Source organism: Rhinichthys klamathensis, unplaced genomic scaffold (assembly GCF_029890125.1).
Source record: "Rhinichthys klamathensis goyatoka isolate OS25496 unplaced genomic scaffold, OSU_Roscu_1.1 h1tg000035l_1, whole genome shotgun sequence".
In the NCBI taxonomy this organism is placed as follows: domain Eukaryota; kingdom Metazoa; phylum Chordata; class Actinopteri; order Cypriniformes; family Leuciscidae; genus Rhinichthys; species Rhinichthys klamathensis.
The window spans coordinates 580,215-602,500 of record NW_026606583.1 but is presented as its reverse complement, the minus strand read 5'-3'; the positions used below and the strand labels follow the sequence as shown (position 1 = coordinate 602,500).

Genomic DNA, 22,286 nt, shown 5'->3' with positions numbered 1-22,286 from the left:
CGGTCTCTTCCAAACCCTGCCGCTTTTGCTTTCCTTGGCCGAACTCGGCGTGCTTCAGAGCCTGACGATGAAGGTACGCACCCAACGTTTAATCTATTCATGAAAAAAAAATGGCCAGAAAACGGCCCACCGATCGAGCCACGTCAGGGTAGCGTGGCCGAGGGGTCTAAGGTGCTGGATTTAGGCTTCAGTCTCTTCGGGGGCGTGGGTTCGAATCCCACCGCTGCCAGCAGTGATTTTAAAGAGGTCCAGACACCTTAAGTGTGCTCCGAAAAGGCGCAAAAGCGGCTGAAAATCTGCACCCTCTTGAATCAGGGACAGCAATAATGTCACTTCAAAAATGAATTTAAACATAATAATAACAAATGTCTAGTCTATAATGATGGAGTTAGCCAATTTGACTCATTGAGATTTTTTTGGTGATCTGACAGCTACCTCATGATTTTGAGTTTACCTGCGACACAGCTGGCTGCCATTTTGGAGGATGGCCCAAAGGCTTTGATTAGGTAATTCAGGTGTGTTTGATTAGAGATGGAATTGCAATCTGCATGGAGGGGGGCCTCCAGGAGTGTAACTGCGCCCCCCCTGTATTTAGGAGGCCTTTCCACCTGTCGAGGTGCTCCTTCAAGGCACGTAGAATTTCGACGGATTTAACTGTGGAGAAGAGAGACATTAAAAGAAAAAATTGGCGAAAATGGCCCACGGAAGGTGCCCTCACAAGGTAGCGTGGCCGAGCGGTCTAAGGCGCTGGATTAAGGCTCCAGTCTCTTCGGGGGCGTGGGTTCGAATCCCACCGCTGCCAAGACAGCATTTTAGAAGGCACTCGTGGCTGCTATGCCTAAGCGAAAACACTGGAGAAGTGACACTGCTTGCTCCCGGTCTCTTCCAAACCCTGCCGCTTTTGCTTTCCTTGGCCGAACTCGGCGTGCTTCAGAGCCTGACGATGAAGGTACGCACCCAACGTTTAATCTATTCATGAAAAAAAAATGGCCAGAAAACGGCCCACCGATCGAGCCACGTCAGGGTAGCGTGGCCGAGGGGTCTAAGGTGCTGGATTTAGGCTTCAGTCTCTTCGGGGGCGTGGGTTCGAATCCCACCGCTGCCAGCAGTGATTTTAAAGAGGTCCAGACACCTTAAGTGTGCTCCGAAAAGGCGCAAAAGCGGCTGAAAATCTGCACCCTCTTGAATCAGGGACAGCAATAATGTCACTTCAAAAATGAATTTAAACATAATAATAACAAATGTCTAGTCTATAATGATGGAGTTAGCCAATTTGACTCATTGAGATTTTTTTGGTGATCTGACAGCTACCTCATGATTTTGAGTTTACCTGCGACACAGCTGGCTGCCATTTTGGAGGATGGCCCAAAGGCTTTGATTAGGTAATTCAGGTGTGTTTGATTAGAGATGGAATTGCAATCTGCATGGAGGGGGGCCTCCAGGAGTGTAACTGCGCCCCCCCTGTATTTAGGAGGCCTTTCCACCTGTCGAGGTGCTCCTTCAAGGCACGTAGAATTTCGACGGATTTAACTGTGGAGAAGAGAGACATTAAAAGAAAAAATTGGCGAAAATGGCCCACGGAAGGTGCCCTCACAAGGTAGCGTGACCGAGCGGTCTAAGGCGCTGGATTAAGGCTCCAGTCTCTTCGGGGGCGTGGGTTCGAATCCCACCGCTGCCAAGACAGCATTTTAGAAGGCACTCGTGGCTGCTATGCCTAAGCGAAAACACTGGAGAAGTGACACTGCTTGCTCCCGGTCTCTTCCAAACCCTGCCGCTTTTGCTTTCCTTGGCCGAACTCGGCGTGCTTCAGAGCCTGACGATGAAGGTACGCACCCAACGTTTAATCTATTTATGAAAAAAAAAATGGCCAGAAAACGGACAACGAAATGAGCCTCGTCAGGGTAGCGTGGCCGAGGGGTCTAAGGCGCTGGATTTAGGCTCCAGTCTCTTCGGGGGCGTGGGTTCGAATCCCACTGCTGCCAGCAGTGATTTTAAAGAGGGCCAGACACCTTAAGTGTGCTCCGAAAAGGTGCAAAAGCGGCTGAAAATCTGCACCCTCTTGAATCAGGGACAGCAATAATGTCACTTCAAAAATGAATTTAAACATAATAATAACAAATGTCTAGTCTATTATGATGGAGTTAGCCAATTTGACTCATTGAGATTTTTTTGGTGATCTGACAGCTACCTCATAATTTTGAGTTTAACTGAGACACAGCTGGCTGCCATTTTGGAGGATGGCCCAAAGGCTTTGATTAGGTAATTCAGGTGTGTTTGATTAGAGATGGAATTGCAATCTGCAGGGAGGGGGGCCTCCAGGAGTGTAACTGCGTCCCCCCTGTATTTAGGAGGCCTTTCCACCTGTCGAGGTGCTCCTTCAAGGCACGTAGAATTTCGACGGATTTAACTGTGGAGAAGAGAGACATTAAAAGAAAAAATTGGCGAAAATGGCCCACGGAAGGTGCCCTCACAAGGTAGCGTGGCCGAGCGGTCTAAGGCGCTGGATTAAGGCTCCAGTCTCTTCGGGGGCGTGGGTTCGAATCCCAGCGCGACCAAGACAGCATTTTAGAAGGCACTCGTGGCTGCTATGCCTAAGCGAAAACACTGGAGAAGTGACACTGCTTGCTCCCGGTCTCTTCCAAACCCTGCCGCTTTTGCTTTCCTTGGCCGAACTCGGCGTGCTTCAGAGCCTGACGATGAAGGTCCGCACCCAACGTTTAATCTATTTATGAAAAAAAAAATGGCCAGAAAACGGCCCACGAATCGAGCCACGTCAGGGTAGCGTGGCCGAGGGGTCTAAGGCGCTGGATTTAGGCTCCAGTCTCTTCGGGGGCGTGGGTTCGAATCCCACCGCTGCCAGCAGTGATTTTAAAGAGGGCCAGACACCTTAAGAGTGCTCCGAAAAGGCGCAAAAGCGGCTGAAAATCTGCACCCTCTTGAATCAGGGACGGTAATAATGTCACTTCAAAAATGAATTTAAACATAATAATAACAAATGTCTAGTCTATAATGATGGAGTTAGCCAATTTGACTCATTGAGATTTTTTTGGTGATCTGACAGCTACCTCATGATTTTGAGTTTAACTGCGACACAGCTGGCTGCCATTTTGGAGGATGGCCCAAAGGCTTTGATTAGGTAATTCAGGTGTGTTTGATTAGAGATGGAATTGCAATCTGCAGGGAGGGGGGCCTCCAGGAGTGTAACTGCGTCCCCCCTGTATTTAGGAGGCCTTTCCACCTGTCGAGGTGCTCCTTCAAGGCACGTAGAATTTCGACGGATTTAACTGTGGAGAAGAGAGACATTAAAAGAAAAAATTGGCGAAAATGGCCCACGGAAGGTGCCCTCCCAAGGTAGCGTGGCCGAGCGGTCTAAGGCGCTGGATTAAGGCTCCAGTCTCTTCGGGGGCGTGGGTTCGAATCCCACCGCTGCCAAGACAGTATTTTAGAAGGCACTCGTGGCTGCTATGCCTAAGCGAAAACACTGGAGAAGTGACACTGCTTGCTCCCGGTCTCTTCCAAACCCTGCCGCTTTTGCTTTCCTTGGCCGAACTCGGCGTGCTTCAGAGCCTGACGATGAAAGTCCGCACCCAACGTTTAATCTATTTATGGAAAAAAAATGCCCAGAAAACGGCCCACGAATCGAGCCACGTCAGGGTAGCGTGGCCGAGGGGTCTAAGGCGCTGGATTTAGGCTCCAGAAAACGGCCCACGTATCGAACCACGTCGGGGTAGCGTGGCCGAGGGGTCTAAGGTGCTGGATTTAGGCTCCAGTCTCTTAGGGGGCGTGGGTTCGAATCCCACCGCTGCCAGCAGTGATTTTAAAGAGGGCCAGACACCTTAAGAGTGCTCCAAAAAGGCGCAAAAGCGGCTGAAAATCTGAACCCTCTTGAATCAGGGACAGTAATAATGTCACTTCAAAAATGTATTTAAACATAATAATAACAAATGTCTAGTCTATAATGATGGAGTTAGCCAATTTGACTCATTTAGATTTTTTTGGTGATCTGACAGCTACCTCATGATTTTGAGTTTAACTGCGACACAGCTGGCTGCCATTTTGGAGGATGGCCCAAAGGCTTTGATTAGGTAATTCAGGTGTGTTTGATTAGAGATGGAATTGCAATCTGCAGGGAGGGGGGCCTCCAGGAGTGTAACTGCGTCCCCCCTGTATTTAGGAGGCCTTTCCACCTGTCGAGGTGCTCCTTCAAGGCACGTAGAATTTCGACGGATTTAACTGTGGAGAAGAGAGACATTAAAAGAAAAAATTGGCGAAAATGGACCACGGAAGGTGCCCTCACAAGGTAGCGTGGCCGAGCGGTCTAAGGCGCTGGATTAAGACTCCAGTCTCTTTGGGGGCGTGGGTTCGAATCCCACCGCTGCCAAGACAGCATTTTAGAAGGCACTCGTGGCTGCTATGCCTAAGCGAAAACACTGAAGAAGTGACACTGCTTGCTCCCGGTCTCTTCCAAACCCTGCCGCTTTTGCTTTCCTTGGCCAAACTCGGCGTGCTTCAGAGCCTGGCGATGAAGGTCCGCACCCAACCTTTAATCTATTTATGGAAAAAAAATGGCCAGAAAACGGCCCACGTATCAAGCCACGTCAGGGTAGCGTGGCCGAGGGGTCTAAGGTGCTGGATTTAGGCTCCAGTCTCTTCGGGGGCGTGGGTTCGAATCCCACCGCTGCCAGCAGTGATTTTAAAGAGGGCCAGACACCTTAAGAGTGCTCCAAAAAGGCGCAAAAGCGGCTGAAAATCTGCACCCTCTTGAATCAGGGACTGATTCAAGAGGACTGATTCAACTGCGTCCCCCCTGTATTTAGGAGGCCTTTCCACCTGTCGAGGTGCTCCTTCAAGGCACGTAGAATTTCGACGGATTTAACTGTGGAGAAGAGAGACATTAAAAGAAAAAATTGGCGAAAATGGCCCACGGAAGGTGCCCTCCCAAGGTAGCGTGGCCGAGCGGTCTAAGGCGCTGGATTAAGGCTCCAGTCTCTTCGGGGGCGTGGGTTCGAATCCCACCGCTGCCAAGACAGTATTTTAGAAGGCACTCGTGGCTGCTATGCCTAAGCGAAAACACTGGAGAAGTGACACTGCTTGCTCCCGGTCTCTTCCAAACCCTGCCGCTTTTGCTTTCCTTGGCCGAACTCGGCGTGCTTCAGAGCCTGACGATGAAAGTCCGCACCCAACGTTTAATCTATTTATGGAAAAAAAATGCCCAGAAAACGGCCCACGAATCGAGCCACGTCAGGGTAGCGTGGCCGAGGGGTCTAAGGCGCTGGATTTAGGCTCCAGAAAACGGCCCACGTATCGAACCACGTCGGGGTAGCGTGGCCGAGGGGTCTAAGGTGCTGGATTTAGGCTCCAGTCTCTTAGGGGGCGTGGGTTCGAATCCCACCGCTGCCAGCAGTGATTTTAAAGAGGGCCAGACACCTTAAGAGTGCTCCAAAAAGGCGCAAAAGCGGCTGAAAATCTGAACCCTCTTGAATCAGGGACAGTAATAATGTCACTTCAAAAATGTATTTAAACATAATAATAACAAATGTCTAGTCTATAATGATGGAGTTAGCCAATTTGACTCATTTAGATTTTTTTGGTGATCTGACAGCTACCTCATGATTTTGAGTTTAACTGCGACACAGCTGGCTGCCATTTTGGAGGATGGCCCAAAGGCTTTGATTAGGTAATTCAGGTGTGTTTGATTAGAGATGGAATTGCAATCTGCAGGGAGGGGGGCCTCCAGGAGTGTAACTGCGTCCCCCCTGTATTTAGGAGGCCTTTCCACCTGTCGAGGTGCTCCTTCAAGGCACGTAGAATTTCGACGGATTTAACTGTGGAGAAGAGAGACATTAAAAGAAAAAATTGGCGAAAATGGACCACGGAAGGTGCCCTCACAAGGTAGCGTGGCCGAGCGGTCTAAGGCGCTGGATTAAGACTCCAGTCTCTTTGGGGGCGTGGGTTCGAATCCCACCGCTGCCAAGACAGCATTTTAGAAGGCACTCGTGGCTGCTATGCCTAAGCGAAAACACTGAAGAAGTGACACTGCTTGCTCCCGGTCTCTTCCAAACCCTGCCGCTTTTGCTTTCCTTGGCCAAACTCGGCGTGCTTCAGAGCCTGGCGATGAAGGTCCGCACCCAACCTTTAATCTATTTATGGAAAAAAAATGGCCAGAAAACGGCCCACGTATCAAGCCACGTCAGGGTAGCGTGGCCGAGGGGTCTAAGGTGCTGGATTTAGGCTCCAGTCTCTTCGGGGGCGTGGGTTCGAATCCCACCGCTGCCAGCAGTGATTTTAAAGAGGGCCAGACACCTTAAGAGTGCTCCAAAAAGGCGCAAAAGCGGCTGAAAATCTGAACCCTCTTGAATCAGGGACAGTAATAATGTCACTTCAAAAATGTATTTAAACATAATAATAACAAATGTCTAGTCTATAATGATGGAGTTAGCCAATTTGACTCATTTAGATTTTTTTGGTGATCTGACAGCTACCTCTTGATTTTGAGTTTAACTGCGACACAGCTGGCTGCCATTTTGGAGGATGGCCCAAAGGCTTTGATTAGGTAATTCAGGTGTGTTTGATTAGAGATGGAATTGCAATCTGCAGGGAGGGGGGCCTCCAGGAGTGTAACTGCGTCCCCCCTGTATTTAGGAGGCCTTTCCACCTGTCGAGGTGCTCCTTCAAGGCATGTAGAATTTCGACGGATTTAACTGTGGAGAAGAGAGACATTAAAAGAAAAAATTGGCGAAAATGGCCCACGGAAGGTGCCCTCACAAGGTAGCGTGGCCGAGCGGTCTAAGGCGCTGGATTAAGGCTCCAGTCTCTTCGGGGGCGTGGGTTCAAATCCCACCGCTGCCAAGACAGCATTTTAGAAGGCACTCGTGGCTGCTATGCCTAAGCGAAAACACTGGAGAAGTGACACTGCTTGCTCCCGGTCTCTTCCAAACCCTGCCGCTTTTGCTTTCCTTGGCCGAACTCGGCGTGCTTCAGAGCCTGACGTTGAAAGTCCGCACCCAACGTTTAATCTATTTATGAAAAAAAAAATGCCCAGAAAACGGCCCACGAATCGAGCCACGTCAGGGTAGCGTGGCCGAGGGGTCTAAGACGCTGGATTTAGGCTCCAGTCTCTTCGGGGGCGTGGGTCCGAATCCCACCGCTGCCAGCAGTGATTTTAAAGAGGGCCAGACACCTTAAGAGTGCTCCGAAAAGGCGCAAAAGCGGCTGAAAATCTGCACCCTCTTGAATCAGGGACGGTAATAATGTCACTTAAAAAATGAATTTAAACATAATAATAACAAATGTCTAGTCTATAATGATGGAGTTAGCCAATTTGACTCATTGAGATTTTTTGGGTGATCTGACAGCTACCTCATGATTTTGAGTTTAACACAGCTGGCTGCCATTTTGGAGGATGGCCCAAAGGCTTTGATTAGGTAATTCAGGTGTGTTTGATTAGAGATGGAATTGCAATCTGCAGGGAGGGGGGCCTCCAGGAGTGTAACTGCGTCCCCCCTGTATTTAGGAGGCCTTTCCACCTGTCGAGGTGCTCCTTCAAGGCACGTAGAATTTCGACGGATTTAACTGTGGAGAAGAGAGACATTAAAAGAAAAAATTGGCGAAAATGGCCCACGGAAGGTGCCCTCACAAGGTAGCGTGGCCGAGCGGTCTAAGGCGCTGGATTAAGGCTCCAGTCTCTTCAGGGGCGTGGGTTCGAATCCCACCGCTGCCAAGACAGCATTTTAGAAGGCACTCGTGGCTGCTATGCCTAAGCGAAAACACTGGAGAAGTGACACTGCTTGCTCCCGGTCTCTTCCAAACCCTGCCGCTTTTGCTTTCCTTGGCCGAACAAGGCGTGCTTCAGAGCCTGACGATGAAGGTCCGCACCCAACGTTTAATCTATTTATGAAAAAAAAAATGCCCAGAAAACGGCCCACGAATCGAGCCACGTCAGGGTAGCGTGGCCGAGGGGTTTAAGACGCTGGATTTAGGCTCCAGTCTCTTCGGGGGCGTGGGTCCGAATCCCACCGCTGCCAGCAGTGATTTTAAAGAGGGCCAGACACCTTAAGTGTGCTCCGAAAAGGCGCAAAAGCGGCTGAAAATCTGCACCCTCTTGAATCAGGGACAGCAATAATGTCACTTCAAAAATGAATTTAAACATAATAATAACAAATGTCTAGTCTATACTGATGGAGTTAGCCAATTTGACTCATTGAGATTTTTTTGGTGATCTGACAGCTACCTCATGATTTTGAGTTTAACTGCGACACAGCTGGCTGCCATTTTGGAGGATGGCCCAAAGGCTTTGATTAGGTAATTCAGGTGTGTTTGATTAGAGATGGAATTGCAATCTGCAGGGAGGGGGGCCTCCAGGAGTGTAACTGCGTCCCCCCTGTATTTAGGAGGCCTTTCCACCTGTCGAGGTGCTCCTTCAAGGCACGTAGAATTTCGACGGATTTAACTGTGGAGAAGAGAGACATTAAAAGAAAAAATTGGCGAAAATGGCCCACGGAAGGTGCCCTCACAAGGTAGCGTGGCCGAGCGGTCTAAGGCGCAAAAGCGGCTGAAATCTGCACCCTCTTGAATCAGGGACAGCAATAATGTCACTTCAAAAATGAATTTAAACATAATAATAACAAATGTCTAGTCTATAATGATGGAGTTAGCCAATTTGACTCATTTAGATTTTTTCGGTGATCTGACAGCTACCTCATGATTTTGAGTTTAACTGCGACACAGCTGGCTGCCATTTTGGAGGATGGCCCAAAGGCTTTGATTAGGTAATTCAGGTGTGTTTGATTAGAGATGGAATTGCAATCTGCAGGGAGGGGGCCTCCAGGAGTGTAACTGCGTCCCCCCTGTATTTAGGAGGCCTTTCCACCTGTCGAGGTGCTCCTTCAAGGCACGTAGAATTTCGACGGATTTAACTGTGGAGAAGAGAGACATTAAAAGAAAAAATTGGCGAAAATGTCCCACGGAAGGTGCCCTCACAAGGTAGCGTGGCCGAGCGGTCTAAGGCGCTGGATTAAGGCTCCAGTCTCTTCGGGGGCGTGGGTTCGAATCCCACCGCTGCCAAGACAGCATCTTAGAAGGCACTTGTGGCTGCTATTCCTAAGCGAAAACACTGGAGAAGTGACACTGCTTGCTCCCGGTCTCTTCCAAACCTTGCCGCTTTTGCTTTCCTTGGCCGAACTCGGCGTGCTTCAGAGCCTGACGATGAAGGTACGCACCCAACGTTTAATCTATTTATGAAAAAAAAAATGCCCAGAAAACGGCCCACGAATCGAGCCACGTCAGGGTAGCGTGGCCGAGGGGTCTAAGACGCTGGATTTAGGCTCCAGTCTCTTCGGGGGCGTGGGTCCGAATCCCACCGGTGCCAGCAGTGATTTTAAAGAGGGCAAGACACCTTAAGTGTGCTCCGAAAAGGCGCAAAAGCGGCTGAAAATCTGCACCCTCTTGAATCAGGGACAGCAATAATGTCACTTCAAAAATGAATTTAAACATAATAATAACAAATGTCTAGTCTATACTGATGGAGTTAGCCAATTTGACTCATTGAGATTTTTTTGGTGATCTGACAGCTACCTCATGATTTTGAGTTTAACTGCGACACAGCTGGCTGCCATTTTGGAGGATGGCCCAAAGGCTTTGATTAGGTAATTCAGGTGTGTTTGATTAGAGATGGAATTGCAATCTGCAGGGAGGGGGGCCTCCAGGAGTGTAACTGCGTCCCCCCTGTATTTAGGAGGCCTTTCCACCTGTCGAGGTGCTCCTTCAAGGCACGTAGAATTTCGACGGATTTAACTGTGGAGAAGAGAGACATTAAAAGAAAAAAATTGGCGAAAATGGCCCACGGAAGGTGCCCTCACAAGGTAGCGTGGCCGAGCGGTCTAAGGCGCAAAAGCGGCTGAAATCTGCACCCTCTTGAATCAGGGACAGCAATAATGTCACTTCAAAAATGAATTTAAACATAATAATAACAAATGTCTAGTCTATAATGATGGAGTTAGCCAATTTGACTCATTTAGATTTTTTCGGTGATCTGACAGCTACCTCATGATTTTGAGTTTAACTGCGACACAGCTGGCTGCCATTTTGGAGGATGGCCCAAAGGCTTTGATTAGGTAATTCAGGTGTGTTTGATTAGAGATGGAATTGCAATCTGCAGGGAGGGGGCCTCCAGGAGTGTAACTGCGTCCCCCCTGTATTTAGGAGGCCTTTCCACCTGTCGAGGTGCTCCTTCAAGGCACGTAGAATTTCGACGGATTTAACTGTGGAGAAGAGAGACATTAAAAGAAAAAATTGGCGAAAATGTCCCACGGAAGGTGCCCTCACAAGGTAGCGTGGCCGAGCGGTCTAAGGCGCTGGATTAAGGCTCCAGTCTCTTCGGGGGCGTGGGTTCGAATCCCACCGCTGCCAAGACAGCATCTTAGAAGGCACTCGTGGCTGCTATTCCTAAGCGAAAACACTGGAGAAGTGACACTGCTTGCTCCCGGTCTCTTCCAAACCTTGCCGCTTTTGCTTTCCTTGGCCGAACTCGGCGTGCTTCAGAGCCTGACGATGAAGGTCCGCACCCAACGTTTAATCTATTTATGAAAAAAAAAATGCCCAGAAAACGGCCCACGAATCGAGCCACGTCAGGGTAGCGTGGCCGAGGGGTCTAAGACGCTGGATTTAGGCTCCAGTCTCTTCGGGGGCGTGGGTCCGAATCCCACCGGTGCCAGCAGTGATTTTAAAGAGGGCAAGACACCTTAAGTGTGCTCCGAAAAGGCGCAAAAGCGGCTGAAAATCTGCACCCTCTTGAATCAGGGACAGCAATAATGTCACTTCAAAAATGAATTTAAACATAATAATAACAAATGTCTAGTCTATACTGATGGAGTTAGCCAATTTGACTCATTGAGATTTTTTTGGTGATCTGACAGCTACCTCATGATTTTGAGTTTAACTGCGACACAGCTGGCTGCCATTTTGGAGGATGGCCCAAAGGCTTTGATTAGGTAATTCAGGTGTGTTTGATTAGAGATGGAATTGCAATCTGCAGGGAGGGGGGCCTCCAGGAGTGTAACTGCGTCCCCCCTGTATTTAGGAGGCCTTTCCACCTGTCGAGGTGCTCCTTCAAGGCACGTAGAATTTCGACGGATTTAACTGTGGAGAAGAGAGACATTAAAAGAAAAAATTGGCGAAAATGGCCCACGGAAGGTGCCCTCACAAGGTAGCGTGGCCGAGCGGTCTAAGGCGCTGGGTCTAAGGCGCTGGGTCTAAGGCGCAAAAGCGGCTGAAAATCTGCACCCTCTTGAATCAGGGACAGCAATAATGTCACTTCAAAAATGAATTTAAACATAATAATAACAAATGTCTAGTCTATACTGATGGAGTTAGCCAATTTGACTCATTGAGATTTTTTTGGTGATCTGTCAGCTACCTCATGATTTTGAGTTTAACTGCGACACAGCTGGCTGCCATTTTGGAGGATGGCCCAAAGGCTTTGATTAGGTAATTCAGGTGTGTTTGATTAGAGATGGAATTGCAATCTGCAGGGAGGGGGCCTCCAGGAGTGTAACTGCGTCCCTCCTGTATTAGGTGCTCCTTCAAGGCACGTAGAATTTCGACGGATTTAACTGTGGAGAAGAGAGACATTAAAAGAAAAAATTGGCGAAAATGGCCCACGGAAGGTGCCCTCACAAGGTAGCGTGGCCGAGCGGTCTAAGGCGCTGGATTAAGGCTCCAGTCTTTCCGGGGGCGTGGGTTCGAATCCCACCGCTGCCAAGACAGCATTTTAGAAGGCACTCGTGGCTGCTATGCCTAAGCGAAAACACTGGAGAAGTGACACTGCTTGCTCCCGGTCTCTTCCAAACCCTGCCGCTTTTGCTTTCCTTGGCCGAACTCGGCGTGCTTCAGAGCCTGACGATGAAGGTCCGCACCCAACGTTTAATCTATTTATGAAAAAAAAAATGCCCAGAAAACGGCCCACGAATCGAGCCACGTCAGGGTAGCGTGGCCGAGGGGTCTAAGACGCTGGATTTAGGCTCCAGTCTCTTCGGGGGCGTGGGTCCGAATCCCACCGGTGCCAGCAGTGATTTTAAAGAGGGCCAGACACCTTAAATGTGCTCCGAAAAGGCGCAAAAGCGGCTGAAAATCTGCACCCTCTTGAATCAGGGACAGCAATAATGTCACTTCAAAAATGAATTTAAACATAATAATAACAAATGTCTAGTCTATACTGATGGAGTTAGCCAATTTGACTCATTGAGATTTTTTTGGTGATCTGACAGCTACCTCATGATTTTGAGTTTAACTGCGACACAGCTGGCTGCCATTTTGGAGGATGGCCCAAAGGCTTTGATTAGGTAATTCAGGTGTGTTTGATTAGAGATGGAATTGCAATCTGCAGGGAGGGGGGCCTCCAGGAGTGTAACTGCGTCCCCCCTGTATTTAGGAGGCCTTTCCACCTGTCGAGGTGCTCCTTCAAGGCACGTAGAATTTCGACGGATTTAACTGTGGAGAAGAGAGACATTAAAAGAAAAAATTGGCGAAAATGGCCCACGGAAGGTGCCCTCACAAGGTAGCGTGGCCGAGCGGTCTAAGGCGCTGGGTCTAAGGCGCAAAAGCGGCTGAAATCTGCACCCTCTTGAATCAGGGACAGCAATAATGTCACTTCAAAAATGAATTTAAACATAATAATAACAAATGTGTAGTCTATAATGATGGAGTTAGCCAATTTGACTCATTTAGATTTTTTCGGTGATCTGACAGCTACCTCATGATTTTGAGTTTAACTGCGACACAGCTGGCTGCCATTTTGGAGGATGGCCCAAAGGCTTTGATTAGATAATTCAGGTGTGTTTGATTAGAGATGGAATTGCAATCTGCAGGGAGGGGGCCTCCAGGAGTGTAACTGCGTCCCTCCTGTATTTAGGAGGCCTTTCCACCTGTCGAGGTGCTCCTTCAAGGCACGTAGAATTTCGACGGATTTAACTGTGGAGAAGAGAGACATTAAAAGAAAAAATTGGCGAAAATGTCCCACGGAAGGTGCCCTCACAAGGTAGCGTGGCCGAGCGGTCTAAGGCGCTGGATTAAGGCTCCAGTCTCTTCGGGGGCGTGGGTTCGAATCCCACCGCTGCCAAGACAGCATCTTAGAAGGCACTTGTGGCTGCTATTCCTAAGCGAAAACACTGGAGAAGTGACACTGCTTGCTCCCGGTCTCTTCCAAACCCTGCCGCTTTTGCTTTCCTTGGCCGAACTCGGCGTGCTTCAGAGCCTGACGATGAAGGTCCGCACCCAACGTTTAATCTATTTATGAAAAAAAAATGGCCAGAAAACGGCCCACGAATCGAGCCACGTCAGGGTAGCGTGGCCGAGGGGTCTAAGGCGCTGGATTTAGGCTCCAGTCTCTTCGGGGGCGTGGGTTTGAATCCCACCGCTGCCAGCAGTGATTTTAAAGAGGGCCAGACACCTTAAGAGTGCTCCGAAAAGGCGCAAAAGCGGCTGAAAATCTGCACCCTCTTGAATCAGGGATGGTAATAATGTCACTTCAAAAATGAATTTAAACATAATAATAACAAATGTCTAGTCTATAATGATGGAGTTAGCCAATTTGACTCATTGAGATTTTTTTGGTGATCTGACAGCTACCTCATGATTTTGAGTTTAACTGCGACACAGCTGGCTGCCATTTTGGAGGATGGCCCAAAGGCTTTGATTAGGTAATTCAGGTGTGTTTGATTAGAGATGGAATTGCAATCTGCAGGGAGGGGGGCCTCCAGGAGTGTAACTGCGTCCCCCCTATATTTAGGAGGCCTTTCCACCTGTCGAGGTGCTCCTTCAAGGCACGTAGAATTTCGACGGATTTAACTGTGGAGAAGAGAGACATTAAAAGAAAAAATTGGCGAAAATGGCCCACGGAAGGTGCCCTCACAAGGTAGCGTGGCCGAGCGGTCTAAGGCGCTGGGTCTAAGGCGCTGGGTCTAAGGCGCAAAAGCGGCTGAAAATCTGCACCCTCTTGAATCAGGGACAGCAATAATGTCACTTCAAAAATGAATTTAAACATAATAATAACAAATGTCTAGTCTATACTGATGGAGTTAGCCAATTTGACTCATTGAGATTTTTTTGGTGATCTGTCAGCTACCTCATGATTTTGAGTTTAACTGCGACACAGCTGGCTGCCATTTTGGAGGATGGCCCAAAGGCTTTGATTAGGTAATTCAGGTGTGTTTGATTAGAGATGGAATTGCAATCTGCAGGGAGGGGGCCTCCAGGAGTGTAACTGCGTCCCTCCTGTATTAGGTGCTCCTTCAAGGCACGTAGAATTTCGACGGATTTAACTGTGGAGAAGAGAGACATTAAAAGAAAAAATTGGCGAAAATGGCCCACGGAAGGTGCCCTCACAAGGTAGCGTGGCCGAGCGGTCTAAGGCGCTGGATTAAGGCTCCAGTCTTTCCGGGGGCGTGGGTTCGAATCCCACCGCTGCCAAGACAGCATTTTAGAAGGCACTCGTGGCTGCTATGCCTAAGCGAAAACACTGGAGAAGTGACACTGCTTGCTCCCGGTCTCTTCCAAACCCTGCCGCTTTTGCTTTCCTTGGCCGAACTCGGCGTGCTTCAGAGCCTGACGATGAAGGTCCGCACCCAACGTTTAATCTATTTATGAAAAAAAAAATGCCCAGAAAACGGCCCACGAATCGAGCCACGTCAGGGTAGCGTGGCCGAGGGGTCTAAGACGCTGGATTTAGGCTCCAGTCTCTTCGGGGGCGTGGGTCCGAATCCCACCGGTGCCAGCAGTGATTTTAAAGAGGGCCAGACACCTTAAATGTGCTCCGAAAAGGCGCAAAAGCGGCTGAAAATCTGCACCCTCTTGAATCAGGGACAGCAATAATGTCACTTCAAAAATGAATTTAAACATAATAATAACAAATGTCTAGTCTATACTGATGGAGTTAGCCAATTTGACTCATTGAGATTTTTTTGGTGATCTGACAGCTACCTCATGATTTTGAGTTTAACTGCGACACAGCTGGCTGCCATTTTGGAGGATGGCCCAAAGGCTTTGATTAGGTAATTCAGGTGTGTTTGATTAGAGATGGAATTGCAATCTGCAGGGAGGGGGGCCTCCAGGAGTGTAACTGCGTCCCCCCTGTATTTAGGAGGCCTTTCCACCTGTCGAGGTGCTCCTTCAAGGCACGTAGAATTTCGACGGATTTAACTGTGGAGAAGAGAGACATTAAAAGAAAAAATTGGCGAAAATGGCCCACGGAAGGTGCCCTCACAAGGTAGCGTGGCCGAGCGGTCTAAGGCGCTGGGTCTAAGGCGCAAAAGCGGCTGAAATCTGCACCCTCTTGAATCAGGGACAGCAATAATGTCACTTCAAAAATGAATTTAAACATAATAATAACAAATGTGTAGTCTATAATGATGGAGTTAGCCAATTTGACTCATTTAGATTTTTTCGGTGATCTGACAGCTACCTCATGATTTTGAGTTTAACTGCGACACAGCTGGCTGCCATTTTGGAGGATGGCCCAAAGGCTTTGATTAGGTAATTCAGGTGTGTTTGATTAGAGATGGAATTGCAATCTGCAGGGAGGGGGCCTCCAGGAGTGTAACTGCGTCCCTCCTGTATTTAGGAGGCCTTTCCACCTGTCGAGGTGCTCCTTCAAGGCACGTAGAATTTCGACGGATTTAACTGTGGAGAAGAGAGACATTAAAAGAAAAAATTGGCGAAAATGTCCCACGGAAGGTGCCCTCACAAGGTAGCGTGGCCGAGCGGTCTAAGGCGCTGGATTAAGGCTCCAGTCTCTTCGGGGGCGTGGGTTCGAATCCCACCGCTGCCAAGACAGCATCTTAGAAGGCACTTGTGGCTGCTATTCCTAAGCGAAAACACTGGAGAAGTGACACTGCTTGCTCCCGGTCTCTTCCAAACCCTGCCGCTTTTGCTTTCCTTGGCCGAACTCGGCGTGCTTCAGAGCCTGACGATGAAGGTCCGCACCCAACGTTTAATCTATTTATGAAAAAAAAATGGCCAGAAAACGGCCCACGAATCGAGCCACGTCAGGGTAGCGTGGCCGAGGGGTCTAAGGCGCTGGATTTAGGCTCCAGTCTCTTCGGGGGCGTGGGTTTGAATCCCACCGCTGCCAGCAGTGATTTTAAAGAGGGCCAGACACCTTAAGAGTGCTCCGAAAAGGCGCAAAAGCGGCTGAAAATCTGCACCCTCTTGAATCAGGGATGGTAATAATGTCACTTCAAAAATGAATTTAAACATAATAATAACAAATGTCTAGTCTATAATGATGGAGTTAGCCAATTTGACTCATTGAGATTTTTTTGGTGATCTGACAGCTACCTCATGATTTTGAGTTTAACTGCGACACAGCTGGCTGCCATTTTGGAGGATGGCCCAAAGGCTTTGATTAGGTAATTCAGGTGTGTTTGATTAGAGATGGAATTGCAATCTGCAGGGAGGGGGGCCTCCAGGAGTGTAACTGCGTCCCCCCTATATTTAGGAGGCCTTTCCACCTGTCGAGGTGCTCCTTCAAGGCACGTAGAATTTCGACGGATTTAACTGTGGAGAAGAGAGACATTAAAAGAAAAAATTGGCGAAAATGGCCCACGGAAGGTGCCCTCACAAGGTAGCGTGGCCGAGCGGTCTAAGGCGCTGGGTCTAAGGCGCTGGGTCTAAGGCGCTGGGTCTAAGGCGCAAAAGCGGCTGAAAATCTGCACCCTCTTGAATCAGGGACAGCAATAATGTCACTTCAAAAATGAATTTAAACATAATAATAACAAATGTCTAGTCTATACTGATGGAGTTAGCCAATTTGACTCATTGAGATTTTTTTGGTGATCTGTCAGCTACCTCATGATTTTGAGTTTAACTGCGACACAGCTGGCTGCCATTTTGGAGGATGGCCCAAAGGCTTTGATTAGGTAATTCAGGTGTGTTTGATTAGAGATGGAATTGCAATCTGCAGGGAGGGGGCCTCCAGGAGTGTAACTGCGTCCCTCCTGTATTTAGGAGGCCTTTCCACCTGTCGAGGTGCTCCTTCAAGGCACGTAGAATTTCGACGGATTTAACTGTGGAGAAGAGAGACATTAAAAGAAAAAATTGGCGAAAATGGCCCACGGAAGGTGCCCTCACAAGGTAGCGTGGCCGAGCGGTCTAAGGCGCTGGATTAAGGCTCCAGTCTTTCCGGGGGCGTGGGTTCGAATCCCACCGCTGCCAAGACAGCATTTTAGAAGGCACTCGTGGCTGCTATGCCTAAGCGAAAACACTGGAGAAGTGACACTGCTTGCTCCCGGTCTCTTCCAAACCCTGCCGCTTTTGCTTTCCTTGGCCGAACTCGGCGTGCTTCAGAGCCTGACGATGAAGGTCCGCACCCAACGTTTAATCTATTTATGAAAAAAAAAATGCCCAGAAAACGGCCCACGAATCGAGCCACGTCAGGGTAGCGTGGCCGAGGGGTCTAAGACGCTGGATTTAGGCTCCAGTCTCTTCGGGGGCGTGGGTCCGAATCCCACCGGTGCCAGCAGTGATTTTAAAGAGGGCCAGACACCTTAAATGTGCTCCGAAAAGGCGCAAAAGCGGCTGAAAATCTGCACCCTCTTGAATCAGGGACAGCAATAATGTCACTTCAAAAATGAATTTAAACATAATAATAACAAATGTCTAGTCTATACTGATGGAGTTAGCCAATTTGACTCATTGAGATTTTTTTGGTGATCTGACAGCTACCTCATGATTTTGAGTTTAACTGCGACACAGCTGGCTGCCATTTTGGAGGATGGCCCAAAGGCTTTGATTAGGTAATTCAGGTGTGTTTGATTAGAGATGGAATTGCAATCTGCAGGGAGGGGGGCCTCCAGGAGTGTAACTGCGTCCCCCCTGTATTTAGGAGGCCTTTCCACCTGTCGAGGTGCTCCTTCAAGGCACGTAGAATTTCGACGGATTTAACTGTGGAGAAGAGAGACATTAAAAGAAAAAATTGGCGAAAATGGCCCACGGAAGGTGCCCTCACAAGGTAGCGTGGCCGAGCGGTCTAAGGCGCTGGGTCTAAGGCGCAAAAGCGGCTGAAATCTGCACCCTCTTGAATCAGGGACAGCAATAATGTCACTTCAAAAATGAATTTAAACATAATAATAACAAATGTGTAGTCTATAATGATGGAGTTAGCCAATTTGACTCATTTAGATTTTTTCGGTGATCTGACAGCTACCTCATGATTTTGAGTTTAACTGCGACACAGCTGGCTGCCATTTTGGAGGATGGCCCAAAGGCTTTGATTAGGTAATTCAGGTGTGTTTGATTAGAGATGGAATTGCAATCTGCAGGGAGGGGGCCTCCAGGAGTGTAACTGCGTCCCTCCTGTATTTAGGAGGCCTTTCCACCTGTCGAGGTGCTCCTTCAAGGCACGTAGAATTTCGACGGATTTAACTGTGGAGAAGAGAGACATTAAAAGAAAAAATTGGCGAAAATGTCCCACGGAAGGTGCCCTCACAAGGTAGCGTGGCCGAGCGGTCTAAGGCGCTGGATTAAGGCTCCAGTCTCTTCGGGGGCGTGGGTTCGAATCCCACCGCTGCCAAGACAGCATCTTAGAAGGCACTTGTGGCTGCTATTCCTAAGCGAAAACACTGGAGAAGTGACACTGCTTGCTCCCGGTCTCTTCCAAACCCTGCCGCTTTCGCTTTCCTTGGCCGAACTCGGCGTGCTTCAGAGCCTGACGATGAAGGTCTGCACCCAACGTTTAATCTATTTATGAAAAAAAAATGGCCAGAAAACGGCCCACGAATCGAGCCACGTCAGGGTAGCGTGGCCGAGGGGTCTAAGGCGCTGGATTTAGGCTCCAGTCTCTTCGGGGGCGTGGGTTTGAATCCCACCGCTGCCAGCAGTGATTTTAAAGAGGGCCAGACACCTTAAGAGTGCTCCGAAAAGGCGCAAAAGCGGCTGAAAATCTGCACCCTCTTGAATCAGGGATGGTAATAATGTCACTTCAAAAATGAATTTAAACATAATAATAACAAATGTCTAGTCTATAATGATGGAGTTAGCCAATTTGACTCATTGAGATTTTTTTGGTGATCTGACAGCTACCTCATGATTTTGAGTTTAACTGCGACACAGCTGGCTGCCATTTTGGAGGATGGCCCAAAGGCTTTGATTAGGTAATTCAGGTGTGTTTGATTAGAGATGGAATTGCAATCTGCAGGGAGGGGGGCCTCCAGGAGTGTAACTGCGTCCCCCCTATATTTAGGAGGCCTTTCCACCTGTCGAGGTGCTCCTTCAAGGCACGTAGAATTTCGACGGATTTAACTGTGGAGAAGAGAGACATTAAAAGAAAAAATTGGCGAAAATGGCCCACGGAAGGTGCCCTCACAAGGTAGCGTGGCCGAGCGGTCTAAGGCGCTGGGTCTAAGGCGCTGGGTCTAAGGCGCTGGGTCTAAGGCGCAAAAGCGGCTGAAAATCTGCACCCTCTTGAATCAGGGACAGCAATAATGTCACTTCAAAAATGAATTTAAACATAATAATAACAAATGTCTAGTCTATACTGATGGAGTTAGCCAATTTGACTCATTGAGATTTTTTTGGTGATCTGTCAGCTACCTCATGATTTTGAGTTTAACTGCGACACAGCTGGCTGCTATTTTGGAGGATGGCCCAAAGGCTTTGATTAGGTAATTCAGGTGTGTTTGATTAGAGATGGAATTGCAATCTGCAGGGAGGGGGCCTCCAGGAGTGTAACTGCGTCCCTCCTGTATTTAGGAGGCCTTTCCACCTGTCGAGGTGCTCCTTCAAGGCACGTAGAATTTCGACGGATTTAACTGTGGAGAAGAGAGACATTAAAAGAAAAAATTGGCGAAAATGGCCCACGGAAGGTGCCCTCACAAGGTAGCGTGGCCGAGCGGTCTAAGGCGCTGGATTAAGGCTCCAGTCTTTTCGGGCGTGGGTTCGAATCCCACCGCTGCCAAGACGCATTTTAGAAGGCACTCGTGGCTGCTATGCCTAAGCGAAAACACTGGAGAAGTGACACTGCTTGCTCCCGGTCTCTTCCAAACCCTGCCGCTTTTGCTTTCCTTGGCCGAACTCGGCGTGCTTCAGAGCCTGACGATGAAGGTCCGCACCCAACGTTTAATCTATTTATGAAAAAAAAAATGGCCAGAAAACGGCCCACGAATCAAGCCACATCAGGGTAGCGTGGCCGAGGGGTCTAAGGCGCTGGATTTAGGCTCCAGTCTCTTCATGGGCGTGGGTTCGAATCCCACCGCTGCCAGCAGTGATTTTAAAGAGGGCCAGACACCTTAAGAGTGCTCCGAAAAGGCGCAAAAGCGGCTGAAAATCTGCACCCTCTTGAATCAGGGACGGTAATAATGTCACTTCAAAAATGAATTTAAACATAATAATAACAAATGTCTAGTCTATAATGATGGAGTTAGCCAATTTGACTCATTGAGATTTTTTTGGTGATCTGACAGCTACCTCATGATTTTGAGTTTAACTGCGACACAGCTGGCTGCCATTTTGGAGGATGGCCCAAAGGCTTTGATTAGGGAATTCAGGTGTGTTTGATTAGAGATGGAATTGCAATATGCAGGGAGGGGGGCCTCCAGGAGTGTAACTGCGTCCCCCCTGTATTTAGGAGGCCTTTCCACCTGTCGAGGTGCTCCTTCAAGGCACGTAGAATTTCGACGGATTTAACTGTGAAGAAGAGAGACATTAAAAGAAAAAATTGGCGAAAATGGCCCACGGAAGGTGCCTTCACAAGGTAGCGTGGCCGAGCGGTCTAAGGCGCTGGGTCTAAGGCGCAAAAGCGGCTGAAAATCTGCACCCTCTTGAATCAGGGACAGCAATAATGTCACTTCAAAAATGAATTTAAACATAATAATAACAAATGTCTAGTCTATACTGATGGAGTTAGCCAATTTGACTCATTGAGATTTTTTTGGTGATCTGACAGCTACCTCATGATTTTGAGTTTAACTGCGACACAGCTGGCTGCCATTTTGGAGGATGGCCCAAAGGCTTTGATTAGGTAATTCAGGTGTGTTTGATTAGAGATGGAATTGCAATCTGCAGGGAGGGGGGCCTCCAGGAGTGTAACTGCGTCCCCCCTGTATTTAGGAGGCCTTTCCACCTGTCGAGGTGCTCCTTCAAGGCACGTAGAATTTCGACGGATTTAACTGTGGAGAAGAGAGACATTAAAAGAAAAAATTGGCGAAAATGTCCCACGGAAGGTGCCCTCACAAGGTAGCGTGGCCGAGCGGTCTAAGGCGCTGGGTCTAAGGCGCAAAAGCGGCTGAAAATCTGCACCCTCTTGAATCAGGGACAGCAATAATGTCACTTCAAAAATGAATTTAAACATAATAATAACAAATGTCTAGTCTATACTGATGGAGTTAGCCAATTTGACTCATTGAGATTTTTTTGGTGATCTGACAGCTACCTCATGATTTTGAGTTTAACTGCGACACAGCTGGCTGCCATTTTGGAGGATGGCCCAAAGGCTTTGATTAGGTAATTCAGGTGTGTTTGATTAGAGATGGAATTGCAATCTGCAGGGAGGGGGGCCTCCAGGAGTGTAACTGCGTCCCCCCTGTATTTAGGAGGCCTTTCCACCTGTCGAGGTGCTCCTTCAAGGCACGTAGAATTTCGACGGATTTAACTGTGGAGAAGAGAGACATTAAAAGAAAAAATTGGCGAAAATGGCCCACGGAAGGTGCCCTCACAAGGTAGCGTGGCCGAGCGGTCTAAGGCGCAAAAGCGGCTGAAATCTGCACCCTCTTGAATCAGGGACAGCAATAATGTCACTTCAAAAATGAATTTAAACATAATAATAACAAATGTCTAGTCTATAATGATGGAGTTAGCCAATTTGACTCATTTAGATTTTTTCGGTGATCTGACAGCTACCTCATGATTTTGAGTTTAACTGCGACACAGCTGGCTGCCATTTTGGAGGATGGCCCAAAGGCTTTGATTAGGTAATTCAGGTGTGTTTGATTAGAGATGGAATTGCAATCTGCAGGGAGGGGGCCTCCAGGAGTGTAACTGCGTCCCCCCTGTATTTAGGAGGCCTTTCCACCTGTCGAGGTGCTCCTTCAAGGCACGTAGAATTTCGACGGATTTAACTGTGGAGAAGAGAGACATTAAAAGAAAAAATTGGCGAAAATGTCCCACGGAAGGTGCCCTCACAAGGTAGCGTGGCCGAGCGGTCTAAGGCGCTGGATTAAGGCTCCAGTCTCTTCGGGGGCGTGGGTTCGAATCCCACCGCTGCCAAGACAGCATCTTAGAAGGCACTTGTGGCTGCTATT

At 48.5% G+C, this 22,286-nt stretch overlaps 27 non-coding genes across 27 annotated transcripts; all 27 read left to right on the top strand.

Moving 5' to 3' along the window:
• Positions 1-720: 720 nt before the first annotated feature.
• On the top strand, positions 721-802 carry trnal-aag (transfer RNA leucine (anticodon AAG)). Its single transcript has one exon. It is a non-coding gene; the product is annotated as a tRNA-Leu (tRNA).
• A 1,098-nt stretch (positions 803-1,900) lies between these two features.
• trnal-uag (transfer RNA leucine (anticodon UAG)) lies at positions 1,901-1,982 on the top strand. The gene has a single exon. It is a non-coding gene; the product is annotated as a tRNA-Leu (tRNA).
• A 795-nt stretch (positions 1,983-2,777) lies between these two features.
• trnal-uag (transfer RNA leucine (anticodon UAG)) lies at positions 2,778-2,859 on the top strand. The gene has a single exon. It is a non-coding gene; the product is annotated as a tRNA-Leu (tRNA).
• Positions 2,860-3,350: 491 nt separating this feature from the next.
• trnal-aag (transfer RNA leucine (anticodon AAG)) lies at positions 3,351-3,432 on the top strand. The gene has a single exon. It is a non-coding gene; the product is annotated as a tRNA-Leu (tRNA).
• A 294-nt stretch (positions 3,433-3,726) lies between these two features.
• trnal-uag (transfer RNA leucine (anticodon UAG)) lies at positions 3,727-3,808 on the top strand. Its single transcript has one exon. It is a non-coding gene; the product is annotated as a tRNA-Leu (tRNA).
• Positions 3,809-4,299: 491 nt separating this feature from the next.
• trnal-aag (transfer RNA leucine (anticodon AAG)) lies at positions 4,300-4,381 on the top strand. The gene has a single exon. It is a non-coding gene; the product is annotated as a tRNA-Leu (tRNA).
• A 221-nt stretch (positions 4,382-4,602) lies between these two features.
• On the top strand, positions 4,603-4,684 carry trnal-uag (transfer RNA leucine (anticodon UAG)). The gene has a single exon. It is a non-coding gene; the product is annotated as a tRNA-Leu (tRNA).
• A 258-nt stretch (positions 4,685-4,942) lies between these two features.
• On the top strand, positions 4,943-5,024 carry trnal-aag (transfer RNA leucine (anticodon AAG)). The gene has a single exon. It is a non-coding gene; the product is annotated as a tRNA-Leu (tRNA).
• A 294-nt stretch (positions 5,025-5,318) lies between these two features.
• trnal-uag (transfer RNA leucine (anticodon UAG)) lies at positions 5,319-5,400 on the top strand. The gene has a single exon. It is a non-coding gene; the product is annotated as a tRNA-Leu (tRNA).
• A 491-nt stretch (positions 5,401-5,891) lies between these two features.
• Positions 5,892-5,973, top strand: trnal-aag (transfer RNA leucine (anticodon AAG)). The gene has a single exon. It is a non-coding gene; the product is annotated as a tRNA-Leu (tRNA).
• A 221-nt stretch (positions 5,974-6,194) lies between these two features.
• Positions 6,195-6,276, top strand: trnal-uag (transfer RNA leucine (anticodon UAG)). The gene has a single exon. It is a non-coding gene; the product is annotated as a tRNA-Leu (tRNA).
• A 491-nt stretch (positions 6,277-6,767) lies between these two features.
• On the top strand, positions 6,768-6,849 carry trnal-aag (transfer RNA leucine (anticodon AAG)). The gene has a single exon. It is a non-coding gene; the product is annotated as a tRNA-Leu (tRNA).
• Positions 6,850-7,638: 789 nt separating this feature from the next.
• On the top strand, positions 7,639-7,720 carry trnal-aag (transfer RNA leucine (anticodon AAG)). Its single transcript has one exon. It is a non-coding gene; the product is annotated as a tRNA-Leu (tRNA).
• A 1,261-nt stretch (positions 7,721-8,981) lies between these two features.
• Positions 8,982-9,063, top strand: trnal-aag (transfer RNA leucine (anticodon AAG)). The gene has a single exon. It is a non-coding gene; the product is annotated as a tRNA-Leu (tRNA).
• Positions 9,064-10,325: 1,262 nt separating this feature from the next.
• Positions 10,326-10,407, top strand: trnal-aag (transfer RNA leucine (anticodon AAG)). Its single transcript has one exon. It is a non-coding gene; the product is annotated as a tRNA-Leu (tRNA).
• Positions 10,408-11,675: 1,268 nt separating this feature from the next.
• trnal-aag (transfer RNA leucine (anticodon AAG)) lies at positions 11,676-11,757 on the top strand. The gene has a single exon. It is a non-coding gene; the product is annotated as a tRNA-Leu (tRNA).
• Positions 11,758-13,032: 1,275 nt separating this feature from the next.
• On the top strand, positions 13,033-13,114 carry trnal-aag (transfer RNA leucine (anticodon AAG)). Its single transcript has one exon. It is a non-coding gene; the product is annotated as a tRNA-Leu (tRNA).
• Positions 13,115-13,335: 221 nt separating this feature from the next.
• trnal-uag (transfer RNA leucine (anticodon UAG)) lies at positions 13,336-13,417 on the top strand. The gene has a single exon. It is a non-coding gene; the product is annotated as a tRNA-Leu (tRNA).
• Positions 13,418-14,381: 964 nt separating this feature from the next.
• trnal-aag (transfer RNA leucine (anticodon AAG)) lies at positions 14,382-14,463 on the top strand. Its single transcript has one exon. It is a non-coding gene; the product is annotated as a tRNA-Leu (tRNA).
• A 1,275-nt stretch (positions 14,464-15,738) lies between these two features.
• On the top strand, positions 15,739-15,820 carry trnal-aag (transfer RNA leucine (anticodon AAG)). The gene has a single exon. It is a non-coding gene; the product is annotated as a tRNA-Leu (tRNA).
• A 221-nt stretch (positions 15,821-16,041) lies between these two features.
• On the top strand, positions 16,042-16,123 carry trnal-uag (transfer RNA leucine (anticodon UAG)). The gene has a single exon. It is a non-coding gene; the product is annotated as a tRNA-Leu (tRNA).
• A 1,000-nt stretch (positions 16,124-17,123) lies between these two features.
• Positions 17,124-17,205, top strand: trnal-aag (transfer RNA leucine (anticodon AAG)). The gene has a single exon. It is a non-coding gene; the product is annotated as a tRNA-Leu (tRNA).
• A 1,275-nt stretch (positions 17,206-18,480) lies between these two features.
• Positions 18,481-18,562, top strand: trnal-aag (transfer RNA leucine (anticodon AAG)). The gene has a single exon. It is a non-coding gene; the product is annotated as a tRNA-Leu (tRNA).
• A 221-nt stretch (positions 18,563-18,783) lies between these two features.
• trnal-uag (transfer RNA leucine (anticodon UAG)) lies at positions 18,784-18,865 on the top strand. The gene has a single exon. It is a non-coding gene; the product is annotated as a tRNA-Leu (tRNA).
• A 1,000-nt stretch (positions 18,866-19,865) lies between these two features.
• Positions 19,866-19,945, top strand: trnal-aag (transfer RNA leucine (anticodon AAG)). Its single transcript has one exon. It is a non-coding gene; the product is annotated as a tRNA-Leu (tRNA).
• A 221-nt stretch (positions 19,946-20,166) lies between these two features.
• On the top strand, positions 20,167-20,248 carry trnal-uag (transfer RNA leucine (anticodon UAG)). The gene has a single exon. It is a non-coding gene; the product is annotated as a tRNA-Leu (tRNA).
• Positions 20,249-22,169: 1,921 nt separating this feature from the next.
• trnal-aag (transfer RNA leucine (anticodon AAG)) lies at positions 22,170-22,251 on the top strand. The gene has a single exon. It is a non-coding gene; the product is annotated as a tRNA-Leu (tRNA).
• Positions 22,252-22,286: the final 35 nt, after the last annotated feature.